Below are 14990 nucleotides of genomic sequence, written 5' to 3'. Positions count from 1 at the left end.
CAGAGTTGAAATTCTGGATTTTTAGCCTTGCTGGGATAAGATGATGTTTTTTATGCCATGAGGAGCTTGAAGCGAGCCGCACACAGAAAGGCTTCAGTGACAACGATGATGATGATGATCTGTGTAAACCGACAGGATTTGGTCGGGCCTTAAACGCACCTGTCAGGTTCAGTGACAGACTTCCCGGCACATCCACAGAGGACTGGAGTGTTTCATTAACATGGCTCTATTTTTAAAGCTGCAGCTTTTTGCTTGGACTGTCTGAATGTCTTTGAGGTGAATGTTAATCAGGACACAGTTAATGACTGATGAAGGCTTTTACCCCTCATGTTAGACTATTCCTGGATGGGGTTTTTTGCACAGCGTCACCCCTAATCCCCGTGAAAGTCATCATTTAACCAGGAAAAGCAGAATTAAGCTGTGAGGAGACCCCCTGGGTCCCACTGACCTCCTCTAGCAGGAGAAATGAATGAGTACACTTGTGCAGGGATGAGCCTACTGCCCCCGGGCTTTCCTGTGTCTGTTTCTTTGTGGTGATTTGATCACATTTGTTGCACATAAACACAAATACATGACTACATCACTGCCATGATTAAGAAAAAACAAAGACTAAAGTTTGGTTTCAGCAGAAAAAGAGATAAAGTGAGCTGCAGGAAAACTACTCCACACTTTTATTACTTCCAGGCTGGACTACTGTAATTCATTATTATCAGGATGTCCTAAAAACTCCCTGAAAAGCCTTCAGTTAATCCAAAATGCTGCAGCAAGAGTCCTGACAGGGACTAGAAAGAGAGAGCAGATTTCTCCTGTTTTGGCTTCCCTTCATTGGCTCCCTGTTAAATCCAGAATTGAATTCAAAATCCTGCTCCTCACATACAAGGTCTTAAATAATCAGGCCCCATCTTATCTTAAAGACCTTGTAGTACCATATCACCCTATTAGAGCACTTCACTCTCACACTGCAGGCCTACTTGTTGTTCCTAGAGTATTTAAAAGTAGAATGGGAGGCAGAGCCTTCAGTTTTCAGGCCCCTCTTCTGTGGAACCAGCTTCCAGTTTGGATTCAGGAGACAGACACTATCTCTACTTTCAAGATTAGGCTTCAAACTTTCCTTTTTGCTAAAGCATATAGTTAGGGCTGGACCAGGTGACCCTGAATCCTCCCTTAGTTATGCTGCTGGTGATGCTCTCGCTGTGTGTTTATGCTGCTGCTGCATCCTGTTAGCTCTCTCCCAAACTTTATTATGTCTCAGCTGATCCCCTCTCCAATCCTCATTCTGTTGGAAGTTTCTTCCTGTTAAAAGGGAGTTTTTCCTCCCCAGATTCACCGAGTCCTGCTTGTATAGTAGGACCTTTCTTTACCATCTAAATCAGCCTGAGATTTAGATGGTAATGTAATCCTCGTTACATTCAATTCAATTCAATTCAATTCAATTTTATTTATATAGCGCCAAATCACAACAAAAGTCGCCTCAAGGCGCTTTATATTGTACAGTAGATAGCACAATAATAAATACAGAGAAAAACCCAACAATCATATGACCCCCTATGAGCAAGCACTTTGGCGACAGTGGGAAGGAAAAACTCCCTTTTAACAGGAAGAAACCTCCGGCAGAACCAGGCTCAGGGAGGGGCGGCCATCTGCTGCGACCGGTTGGGGTGAAAGAAGGAAAACAGGATGAAAGACATGCTGTGGAAGAGAGACAGAGATTAATAACAGATATGATTCGATGCAGAGAGGTCTATTAGCACATAGTGAGTGAGAAAGGTGACTGGAAGGGAAAAACTCAATGCATCATGGGAATCCCCGGCAGCCTACGTCTATTGCAGCATAACTAAGGGAGGATTCAGGGTCACCTGGTCCAGCCCTAACTATATGCTTTAGCAAAAAGGAAAGTTTTAAGCCTAATCTTGAAAGTAGAGATAGTGTCTGTCTCCCGAATCCAAACTGGAAGTTGGTTCCACAGAAGAGGGGCCTGAAAACTGAAGGCTCTGCCTCCCATTCTACTTTTAAATACTCTAGGAACAACAAGTAGGCCTGCAGTGCAAGAGCGAAGTGCTCTAATAGGGTGATATGGTACTACAAGGTCATTAAGATAAGATGGGGCCTGATTATTTAAGACCTTGTATGTGAGGAGCAGGATTTTACATGAACAAAAAGCAGCCCTGCTCAGACTGAAGTTGTCTAAAGCTCTGAGCGACAGCGGCAGAGGACGTTGTCATGGGAATGATTGCATCTCCAAGCTGAGTCTGAATGGTTTTGTGGCTGTTTTTGTCTCCGACAAGCTGCAGCCTTGTTCTCCACCTTCATCCTGCCCGTCCTCGGTCTCCTCCACCATCCCCTGATACCATCTTTCACACAGTTTGATTTTAGATTTCACTGCACAGCAGCACCGTGTCATCACTTTCCTGCACAACGTAAACGTAATCTGCTCCAGCCGCTGTGACCACTAGCTCTGTAAACATTATATTTAGTCAAAGAGAGCAGAATCTTCCACTGATGGCGGTCACAGACTCTGTCGCTCGTTCTCTGTGTCACACGTCTGTGTCTCGTCCTCCTCCACGTCGCCTCGTTTCATTCTGCAGTCCTGCTCGCATTCGCCCTGCAGCTGTCGCTCAGACCTGCAAATTCTAATTACGTGATTATCTTTTCTGTTCAAACGGCGCTCGCTCTGAGCTTTTTAGCGGAGACTCGCTGTTTCCTCCCAAAAAACACACGCGTATGCGCCAGCGTGCAGCTGCCAGCCAATCAGAATCAGCAGCTCTCAGCTGTTGCCGTGAAAGCAATGGAGGTATTTGGAGAGGCTTTGTCATAAATCAGTAAAGGAGTGCTTGTTTTACTTGAAATCTTTAAATAATCAGATTACCCAAAGCGTTCACATTTTGCTGCTTTAGCCTCTGCGGACGCTGGGAGGTCTGTGAAGTCGTGCCTGTTTCATCGATCCGAGGTCTCGTCACACAAAGTGCAATCAGCGGGACTCCTTTCAGAGTTGCCTCCTTGTGCACCTCTGGACCACTTCCCGTTTCGATCACCACTTCCTGTTTCGATCATTACTGTGCGTCTGGTTCTGACTTCAGTCTGCACTTTGCCTCTGAGCTGCACGCCACATTCTTTCCACTGACCCAAACTCTTCGTGTCAGAGACGAGGAGGCGGCGTGCAGTGAACGATGGCTGTGCTGATGTTCTTCCATCAGAGGCGCTGACCCTCAGGGGGCTGTTAGGAAGAATTTTTAAGGTTAAAAATATCCCAGCAGCATGTAGAGACCCACAAGCTCATAAATGACCCCTGCACAGTCTCACTTCACCCTCGTGCTCGGCCTGTGGACTCTGTCGGGTCTCTGAGTCTTCGTTGTAGACGTGCTCTGAACCGGACATCCCGGGAAAGGTCCAGAGGTGCACACGGAGCCGAGCTTGAAGGAGAGACTGGCTGAATTTAAATAATCACACCTTCTTTGCTCACTTTGTTTCTAAGCCAGCCTCACATCGTGCAAATCGGGATCTGGAACACATTCCACCCACTTTTCACACATAAGCAATATATAAACGTGGAGGGGTGGGCCGTATGCGCTGCTGTGATCCTGGCCCTTTGATTCTATAAAAACGATGTGAAAACAGCTGCGGATGGAGTCTGCAGATCCAGTTTCCCCTGCAGCTCCACAGTCGGGCTTCGGGCAGTTTCTCGGTGATTCGCCGCCAGCTCCAGCTGAGCTGTTCCTTGAAGCCGACTCTTTCTTCTTGCAAAGATGTGACGGGGCATGATAAAACTATTTGCGTGGTGACCCACTCTGCATGTTTGTCCTGACCCTGTGTTCAGGCCGAGGACCGAGAAATGGCTGTTTATGTGACACTGTTCATTGATTAATCCATATTACCTGGATTCTTTATTTCTTTATTAAACTATTGGCTCTTTGACGTGTTTCAGCTGAAAACCTGCATCTCACTGGAACGTTTTCTAACCTGCTGCTTCACAGTCTGATCGAAGAACAAAAGCTCAGTAACTGGACCGAACGGACAGACGAGTCAGACGAACTTTATCGACCTTTGAATTTCTGTTGCATCAAACTGTGGCAAGACATCTAGTTTCACTGTGATGGATAAAAACCACATCCTCTGCTGACTTTTGTAAAATCAGGCTGTACGTGTAATACTTTGCTGTTCATATCGACGCTGATCACTGGTAAAGCTTAGCGATTAAGACCTGAGACAGATTCTTAGCTGGAAAATGATTTATGTGAAATCTTTTCGTGTGCCATATTCCCAAGCCTTGTTGAAGCGCATTATTGTACAATAAAGACTAAAGTTGATGGTGGCTGTGACTCTGGCCTGGTTATTCTGCCTCACCCTTGCAGAAGCAGTAGGTCAGAGATTGGACTGCGCGACAACACCGAAGGAAACGTGAACATTTTAGTGAAGTTTCACAGCTAGGAAGGGCTCATTTAACTATTATGAAATGACAGATTTATGACATGAGCCCAGTGTGTGTCCACCTCCTCGGGCAGATGAAATCTTCCTTTACATGATGCTGACTCAAATAATCAGGACTGAACACGCTTCAAAAATAAAACCTTTTCAAATCGTTAGGTCCTGTGGACAAGCCATGACCTTTAACCTTTTGATTTGAGGCTGGCATTCAGAGGCAGCAGGGTGAGTGCAGAGGTATCCCGAGGTGATCTGCGGGCTTTTATTCAGACAAATGCTTCAGAAGTCTTTGGACAACGTTTGTCTTTTCAGCAGAACGAAAGTCAGAAACATCTGGTCGAAGAAACCAGAGAGCTCCTCAGGGCTGAGAGGTCGATATCCTTCACCAAACTCGGTGTGAAGAGCAGACAGCATCACAACAGAGAGCTGCAGAAATCAACAACAAATTACTGAACAGGAATATAACCCCTGAAGGTGTGCTTCAGGGCTCAAGTGTCTTCAGTTCTAAAACTGAACTGAAGAAGCTTCTTGGATAAGAGCTGAAACACCTCCAAGAAGCTCCATCCGAGCTCCTTAGACCACCAAGACCTGGCTGACTGAGAACCTACACAGACACTATATAAGGACCGGTCCATTTACCATCTGGGGAATTTGGAGAACAAGTCAACACTTCAAACTTGGGATTGGGTTCCTCAAATCCTTCCTGAACCATCTTTGCTTTGTGGCAGGGCACATTATCCAGCTGAAAGAGGCCACAGCCATCAGGGAGTACCCCAAAAGGATATCGACCTCTCAGCCCTGAGGGCTCTCAGCCTTGAGGACCTCTCTGTTCATCTGGATGTTTTCAGTGGGAGAAACGTTTCATCCAAGTGACTTCTTCAGTCTCAGCTGACTGCAGGTTTGCCCAACCTTATAAACCCCCATTGTTCATTCAGTGGGCTAGTTTCAGTTGTTGTGGAAATGTACTGTTTATAAGGTTAGTGATGAAACATTTCTCCCACTGAAAACATCCAGATGAACACAATCAACCTTTGGGATTTACTTACCTGAATGAATGGTGTGCATCAAGACCATCAGGGTGTAACGTTTCCATGAAAGGGTGTGCCTATAACGTCCACATGGATGGACGTTATACAGATCATTGCCCAAAGCCACTAATGTTCAAATAAAGCCGAGACTTCAATGTCCAGCCAATCCGAATACTTCCTGCCAGCACAGTGAAAGAGTTCAGATAATGAAATGAAAAAATAAGAAAGTTTGAACTGAAGAGGAAAGAACTCAGCTGGAGTGTTTGTTGACATCACATTTCCAGGGTTAAGAAGGACATTCAAGCTTAACAAGATAATCTGGAAGACCTGAGAGTCAAAAAACCTCATGATGTGTTTTTCAAATTTTAGCCTGATTGAAACGGTTTCCTGTCCTGTGTTTGTGGATGAACTCGTCTGAGGTAAAGCACCATCACCAGCTAAAGCCTGTTCCTCACCTTGACCTTTTGTCTTACCCTTCACCTACTCCTGCTGTCTGTCCTATCACAGGAGCTCTTTGGTAATGTGACTGGATGTTCCTAAGAGAACCTGGCTGTGACCCAGTATGACCATGACTGGTTGGTAAGTTGGTGTTTGTGTCTAGGCTAAATTGGAAAGTCGTAGAACCAACTCCTCGTTGCTTTGGGCGCTGACAGATTGCTGTGGTCACTCAGAGGTTTCAGGGAAGATGCTGAGCTGCCTGTAGACACTCGTCATTTGCTCTCCCGTTGGCCTTCAAAGTAAAAGTCATCCTACCGCTGAAAACAACATACTTTAAAAGGCACAACTTTTACTTTGAAGGGGAACAGACTCTGTTTCTAGTTTGGTGGGTGTCTGCAGACAAGTCAGCCTCTTCCATGCTGGTGACTTTGGCAAATTGTTATCAACTAAAGCAACAACCTCCTGCAACCATCAACCAACTGGCAGTCAGCAGAAGGTTACTGACCGGTTTCTAGGCCTGTGTGAATGTGGCTTTAGCAACTACTCACACTCAGGTAACACACATCTTTGACCCTATGTGACCCATATCCAATCATGGTCTGACAGTGTGAACAGCACAAATCCGATCTGGGTCACTTTCGTATGTGGCACTGAATCCGATACATATCCGATGTTTTAGAAAGCGACTGCTGTTTGAACGGTCATGTCGCATTAAATCCGTCTTTTACGTCACTGACACAAGACAGATGCCAATAATCAGTGCCCGAGAAGACATCGTGAACGCTTCCTGGCCATCCCGTGTAGATGTTAGTGAAACTGTTGGGAAGACAACGTTGGAGAAACGTGAACATTTTTTTTGTACTGTATAATCTGCAGATTCTGACAGAAATCTGCAGCTATCCTTTGAAGCACTGCTGCTCTCTAAAACAGCAATAAGGATCATTATTAGGCCAAATGTAAATAACAAAATAACTTTATGACTTAGAGCAAAATTGGGAAACGTAAAGTCCGAAGTCTTTATATTAAGGACCATCAGTCAAACAATACTGTTTGCTCTGGGTCTAAACAGAGCGCGCTGTGTGTGACGTCTTCTTTTGCGCATGCGGGCCACTTTGAGCGTTCACACTAGAGCGCGTTTGCTGTCATATTTTATTTGTAGTGTGAACAAGCAGACAAAAAAATCTGATTTGATCAAAAAATCGGAATTGAGCATTAAGACCTGCAGTGTGAACGTAGCCTAAGTCGTCACTGGTGGTGACCCCAAAGGGAGAAAATCAGAAAGGTCAATTATAACCACGAAATGGGTTTTTTGTCCTCTGATTGAATGGATGCTAATGACGACCTGACACTATCAAACTCCTTTAAAAATAACCCCTTCACGCGCCCCCGTTGGCCTTATCTCTGTCTCCCTGGTGAGCATTAATTGAGTCATCTTCTCTTCTTCCTGCTGTTTGCTGTCTTTGTTGACCTGTTTGTTGTTCATTCCTTTTCTGGATGGTGGCCTAAACACTGAATTTCCTCTTTTAATTGAATCATGCATATTTTGTGGAAAACTCGCCATTTTTACCCCCCTGCCATCTGTCTCCCCGGGCTTCCTCTAACAACTTGTTATAAAACTGGAATTCATTTAGTGCGGTATCTAAACGAGCGACGAAGCCAACCCCTGGTTGCAATTTAGGAAATGAAACTTTAATTAGAGGTGCAGCGATTTCATTGATATCAAATCAGCGACATCGGGCTGTGTGATTAATCATTCCTGGGAAAACTGTGAGAGGATTGGAGACGCACAGCCAGCCTGCAGAGTCATCTGTGTGTTAAATAGTACATGGTGCAGGAGGAGCTGTGTCAGTAATGTAGGTCTGTCCATCTATTTAAGGCTGATTAATTAGAGCACTTTGAATAAGGCCACGGAGAATGAGAGAGAGAAAGGGGAGAGAGACCACCGTGATGAATGGATAATCCATGTGCCATTTGCACAGCCACCGCAGGGACTGTGGTGATTTACTGGGCCAGATGACACAGTCTGTTTGCAGCACAGTCTGAAAAAATATGCGAGCAGATTTCATCTGATTCTCGATCTAATTTGGAGAAACTTTTGAGGATCAGTGACGGTAAACACAGACAGGCGTCCTGCTGGCCACATGAAGACACATAAAGCGGTCATGGCGCCGAGCGCCTACAGGGACCTGCGAGGCTGAGACCGAGGCTTCGTTTACTGATGCCGGTGATTAACACATCTGAGCGCGCTCACGGTAACGCTGACACAGCCAGCGGAACGAAATCGGGATAAAGTTCCTCGCGAGAATCCAGATTTCCTCCTGATCGTCAAATAAAGACACTAAAGACGCTCTGAGGGATCTTCACGTAGGATGACGTTCTTGTCCACAGATCTGATTGGTCAGTTGGGGCATTTTTGGTACTCGCTGATCACCGATCAGGAGCAGGTCAGGCCTGCAGCGTCGGTTACCATGGTGAACGCCATTATAAAACACAGAATGATCCTCGGCGACCTCAAGTCCTCCTTCAAAGCACAGACGTCTGATTTTCAGGTGTCCTGTCAGCCACACAGTTGTTACTGTAACTAAACAATGAAGCGCTTCTGTTCCTATTAATGTGGCCACTTTGACCTGAGCCCCGTACTGTTTCTCCAGTCGTTGAGGCGTCTGTCCCGTCTGCTGCTCATTTCCTCCCCATCAGATCAAAATTAATTAGATGGCCCTTGGTTTTTCAGCAGACAGCTCTCTCTCTCTCTGGCTTTCCTCCGGCTCTTTGACCTGCAGTCAGGGCATGCTCAGCTCTGATTGGTCAGTTTAAGAGGAGACCAGAAAACTTTCTGAACCAACAAGTTTCATGCTCAGCGCCTAAATCCTAAAATCACATAGTCACCATAGCGATGCACCATCATGACGAAGATCTCTGTCTCACTGTTGAATTGTGGCTTTGCTGTCTCCTCTGTGCCGCGTCCTCACCGTCAGTCTGTCTGTTTGTCATGATGAATGTTAGCGTGTTGGTCTGCTGTGACTGCAGGGGTCATCATCTCCAACCTGTCCTCTACTGGTCCTCTGGATCATGGACCCAGCTGCAGATTAGTCATTGAAGAACAAAACGCATCATTCTGAGCCACAGTGAGAAAGGTTAGTCATCTAGCGTCAGGTTTAACCTTGAAGGTGGTTCAGTTCTTGGTGAGGTACGCCACCAGACCCCGGGCACGCCGGAGAGACAGCTGAGCGTGAAGGTAAAGGTGGTTTAGCATTCGATCGATGTCCTTACCCTCAGCTGTCACCGCGGGCAGCAGAAATGAGCTTCGTCTGAAGGGTGAGGAGGGTGAGGAGCTCAGCCACGAGCTGCTACTCCACATCGAAGGGAGTCAGCGGAGGTGGCTCCAGCAGGCCAGCTGGGTGAGGTGATTCAGGCAGGCGGAGAGAGTGGGGCTGTGTATGGACGGACAGACCAACACATGGGTGGATGCTCACTGAGGCACAAAAGGCCCTTAGCGTTTGAGCGAGTGTGTGTGTGTTCAGGGGTATGTATGTGCATGCATATGAGTGTGTGTGGGTGGCTGCTGGCTTTTGTCGTGGTGTGTGTGTGTGTGTGTGTGTGTGTGTGTGTGTGTGTGTGTTTGTGTGTGAGTGTGAGCTGTGTGGGTGCTGGCTGTTTGTATGCACTGCATGTGTGAAGAGAGGCTGCTGTATCTCAGCAGAATCTAACACACACACACACACACACACAGAGGAATATAAAGTGGAGGGCATCAGGATTCAAGGCTGACTCTCAGGCTTGTGAGATAAAAAGCCACATACTGAAGCATCAACACTCTCAGATCCTCCAGTAATATTAATAACTCTCATCATTATCATGGATATTCACCAGCAGTCACCTGTGACGTTTACAAATAAGCAGCTCTTATAAGTCAGTGTGCTCTGTAAGCAGGGTTTTGGGATCTCCTCTACGCTGGTCCAGGTGGGTAGCATCAAGAACCAGATGGCTCATAGCTTCGCCTTCGCCTGAATGAGGATAAGACAGGAACGGTCCTTTTCATCTCCTCTAACTCCATCAGAGGAGACATTCTGATCTGCTTGTCCACAGATGCCAAAAACCTCTGACCCTGGCTTTGACCTCAGGGTTTAAAAAGAGCTTCTTTCATCTCCGCTCCATATGCGGGCCAGAGCTGTGTGAGATCGTGAAATGCTCTCGTTTCCTGTCAGTTGTACACCTACACTGGTGTCAGTCGGGCCTCTCTGTCCCGCCTCCAGCTCTTCCACGATGCTGCTGTCGGCTCCTCGCAGGCTCCATTTTAGCTTCTCTGCACTGGCTGCAGTCAGGTCTATGAAGCCCTCCTCGGTCTGGGTCCTTCTTAAATGTCGGACCTCTTCCCTCAGCATCCAGGTCCCTCCGGTCAGATGATCTGTGTTTGACCCAAACTTTGAGTTTGGCTCTGAGTCGGTCTGATTTCTAGTTATTTCTTTTCCTTCACAGATCCTGGATTATTTCTTCAGGATTCAGGAATAAAAACTGAACAAGGATATTTTCAGGCTCTCTGATGACTCCATGTGTTAGAACATTTTGTTTTTATTCTTCACACGTATTCAGAAGGAAAACACTGGAAATTTGCAGCATTTAAAAAAATCGTCTGCAAAACTTCTTTAATAATCTGAGATGTTTCCATCATCTACAGCCCAGTGAGCTGCAGTGGCGCCCTGATCATCTGACATACTCACAGACATACACAGAGGATAATAGTTTAGTTTAACTTCTGATAATATAAATATGAACATTCATGAATTCGTATTTAATATTTGTGCTGGGAAACTAAAGCGAGCGAAGACACGCTCTGCTAAAAGGTATTAAACAGATTCTGTGTCTCAGTCGAGTTTCTGTCTTTGCTGTTTGTTGATGAATCACAGCCGTGGGCTCCTTTCACAGGAGCAGGAAATAATTCCACTAATGGCGACTCTGGTCCAGCGATCAGCGCGAGTCGCTGTGCCTCGGTGATGTAATCAGCCTCACCTGCATTCAGACAGGTCAAAGTGATGCAGCAATGGAGGATTACTCAACAGTCTGCAGCACGTTCATGCGGCGTCTCCAAAGACGGAAATCCACCCGGTAACGATTCAGATCAGTGATTTATTTATTCCCACCAAAGATACGAAGCAGGAGGTGAGGAAAGAGGGCGAAATAGAGACATTGTTCCCTTTAAAGCATCATGTTTGACTGACTCTGCACTGACCTCTGATAAGAACACGAGCACAAACTAAAGAACAGCTCCTGTTTGAAGAGTCCTCCTCCTCGTGTGATTTCCATATTCAATTCAATTCAATTCAATTCACTTTTATTTATATAGTGCCAAATCACAACAAAAGTCGCCTCAAGGCGCTTTATATTGTACAATAGATAGCACAATAATACATACAGAGAAAAACCCAACAATCATATGACCCCCTATGAGCAAGCACTTTGGCGACAGTGGGAAGGAAAAACTCCCTTTTAACAGGAAGAAACCTCCGGCAGAACCAGGCTCAGGGAGGGGCGGGGCCATCTGCTGCGATTGGTTGGGGTGAGAGAAGGAAAACAGGATAAAGACATGCTGTGGAAGAGAGACAGAGATTAATAACAGATATGATTCGATGCAGAGAGGTCTATTAACACATAGTGAGTGAGAAAGGTGACTGGAAAGGAAAAACTCAATGCATCATGGGAATCCCCGGCAGCCTACGTCTATTGCAGCATAACTAAGGGAGGATTCAGGGTCACCTGGTCCAGCCCTAACTATATGCTTTAGCAAAAAGGAAAGTTTGAAGCCTAATCTTGAAAGTAGAGATAGTGTCTGTCTCCTGAATCCAAACTGGAAGCTGGTTCCACAGAAGAGGGGCCTGAAAACTGAAGGCTCTGCCTCCCATTCTACTTTTAAATACTCTAGGAACAACAAGTAAGCCTGCAGTGTGAGAGCGAAGTGCTCTAATAGGGTGATATGGTACTACAAGGTCATTAAGATAAGATGGGGCCTGATTATTTAAGACCTTGTATGTGAGGAGCAGGATTTTGAATTCAATTCTGGATTTAACAGGAAGCCAATGAAGGGAAGCCAAAACAGGAGAAATATTCCAGCTGTGGCCACGCCTCTTTCAGAAAAGACACACCTGTGCATCCTCCTCTGTCCGTCTGATGCATAGCAGGATTTGAGAGGTCACCCGCAGGATGTCAGAGCAGCTAAAGTCCCAAAACCCCCTCAAAGCTCCGCGACACGAGGCTCCGCCCACTGTGCAGAGTGAAAACAGGCTTTAGTCTGGCGGTGACTTCAACATACGTAATCTGATCTGTCCTCAGAGTCCTAGGGTTTCAGTTCAGTCAGCTGATGAAACCCCTCTGTGGGGTCTGTGGAGACAGAGCCACAGCCTGCACAAGCTGCAGTTCCACCGACGTCCAGCAGAGGCAGCGGTGAGTCAGTGCACATAGACTCCCATGTTAGAACTGTACAGCAGAAACAAACATGCTTACAGGACGATACAGACGCTATTTCTGTGGATAATTTCCCCCTCATAACGTTTTTATAACTCACATTAAAGTTTGCACTATTGGGGGCGTGGCCTCTTTGACCCGCAGCCTCCCTGAGCTGGCCCTCTGCACCATGTTTGTGCTGTCTGTGCCTGTCGGAGCATCTTTAAAGACATCATGTGACCAATAATATGGCCGCTGTGAGGTCACTGTACCTACACAGCGCCCAGTGTGAGCCCGTCTCTGTTTCAGCGCTCCTATGTGCTGCATATTCGAGCCCAGCAGCCCGCAGTAAAGAGTGCACAGATAGACGAAGCTGTCACAGATAAACGGGCTCTTCAGTTTGTGTAGGTAGAGTAAAATGCAGGACCATTAGCGTAGTGATCATCCTTTGTGCTCGCTGCATGTTTACCTCATAGGCAGAGTGCGATGAAGCACGATGAAGAGGAGGATTTTTAATGTCTGTCTGTGTGAGGGCAGACGGGTAGGTCTCTCTGACAGATTCATCCTGCTGCTTTTGTCAGAGAGAGTGAAAGAGATTCAGGCAGAAAGAGAATGGGATACAAGCTCCAGCATGAAGAGGAAGAGGAGATCAGGAGGTGCCGATTATATAAAACCCTCACAAATATCAGCTGAGCTATTTTAAACCCAGGCTGGAGCTCAGAGAAAGCAGCAGTGTGGGCTGATATGTTGGCCATCACAGCAAACCGAGCGCTCGTGTGTGTGTGTGTTCCCTCCCTGGCGGACTGGGACTTTAAAGGCAGGTTACATAATGTGTAACTGGGGCTTTCGTCAGCATCGAGCTCCTCCAGGTTTCTCCTGGTCGGAGCATGCCCAGTCCTGACTCACAGAGGAGGCCCTGCATCCGTGCGTGGAGGGCGTGCGGACGAGATGCCGGGAATGTTTTCATACGCATCTCCGTGAATCTGTCAGCAGGGATTTGGACATGGCATGAAATCAAAGACAAAGTGTCTGCTATCTCTGAACGCTGAAAGCTTCACTTGAACGGATACCTGCTCTGCACGTCCACGCAGCCTTTGAACCCGAGCAGGGCTGTTTGGAGCTTTCTAACTCACACTCCATGCTGGCAGGATCCAATCAGACCCATGATACACAAAAACGTCTACCTTTGGTTTTCTGAGCTGAAATCCCACCAGTGTGCACTAAAAGAGCACCTCAACAATTCCTCTGAGTAACATTTTACATCTTTTGCTTTATATAAACCGACTGCCAAATAAAACAGGCCAAGCGGCGAGAATACGAGCTGTTCGCCACCTGTGAACGGCTGCGTTTGCACTCAAACCACAACCAGACGTCAAATGAATCTGCAAATGAGCAAAACGAGAAATGCAGAAAGCTGAGAACCGAACGAGGTTCTCCAGGCCGAGGAACCCCCAACTGATGAACGCGGGGCGACAAATAAAAGAGATGATCCCCCATCATGCGTGGATGGACAGCTCAGTTGGGAGAATCCAACCTGGAGGAAAAATAAATGCACACCTGCACAAAAAATAATAAATAGTGATAATAGTGGTGACGGAGGTTCTGGGACACAGGACGTGCTCACGAGGTGGAGGTTCAGAGGTCAGCAGTACCTGAGCCTTCAGGTACGTGAAGCCTTGAGCCATCTCTGGTCTCTGGTACAGTTTAGGGTTTACAAGCTGTGACCTGGCCCGTTTCCTCCACACCTCTCCCACCCGTGGGAGCGCAGAGTCCACGTCACACGCTCACCTACATATATTTATAACCATAAACCGATGTTCCCTTTTCCCCTGAGCTTTACGGGAAGCTGGAGCTCCTCAGAAAGCTGCCAGCTCTCGGCAGAGACCCAGATCTTTCGCTGCTCGGCCCCGTCCTCACACTCTGCGCCGTTCACGTCTGCAAACGGTGAGTAGTGCCAGCTGATCTGACACATCCGCGTGACGTCCTCCCTCCCCGCGGAGGCCAGGTGTCGGGTTCACCTTGAAATTCTCCCACGCAAACAAAAAGCGGCGTTTAGAGAACGAAGCTGGATGCTGGTTAAACATGACTCACTCCTGCTCTCACAGCGCCTCAGTGATCCTGCCTCAGATAAAAGCAGCAGAAGCCTCCAGGTGCAGCCAGGTGGGGCTCACAGCGCCTTCTGCTGGTGTAACTGTCGACACCCCACAGGCAGCTCCATCCTCCACAAACACGACACACGGGCAGCTGCAGTTTGCACGTTTAATGATCTCAGACTTTGGCTCTGTTGTCGCTTTAACTACAATAAAATCGCTGCCTCCAGTTTATTCGTTGTCATTTGAAGTGCTGCTGAAATACTCTCGTTACTCGTTACATTACTGTCACTGCTGCTAAACTTTTTATTATTATTTTTATATATTTTTCATCTTTATTTCAGTGTTTCTGTCTCTCGTTATAAATGAGCACACGTGGAATCTGTCTCCACCTTCAGGTTTGTCCTGCGCCTCCACACTCACTGACGGCTTCCTCCCACGGACGATCCGGACTGTTAACCCCCCCCCACACACACACACACACACACGCACACGCACAGCCCGAGTGATCCCCACAACCTCCCCGTACACTATTCTCCAGTGTGTGTTTTTCCTCAATCCCACGAACTCTGACCTCCGC

The sequence above is a fragment of the Oreochromis niloticus genome, linkage group LG19 (assembly GCF_001858045.2).
Source record: "Oreochromis niloticus isolate F11D_XX linkage group LG19, O_niloticus_UMD_NMBU, whole genome shotgun sequence".
NCBI lineage: Eukaryota > Metazoa > Chordata > Actinopteri > Cichliformes > Cichlidae > Oreochromis > Oreochromis niloticus.
The sequence above is the reverse complement of the archived record's forward strand: the minus strand, read 5'-3'. Positions refer to the sequence as shown.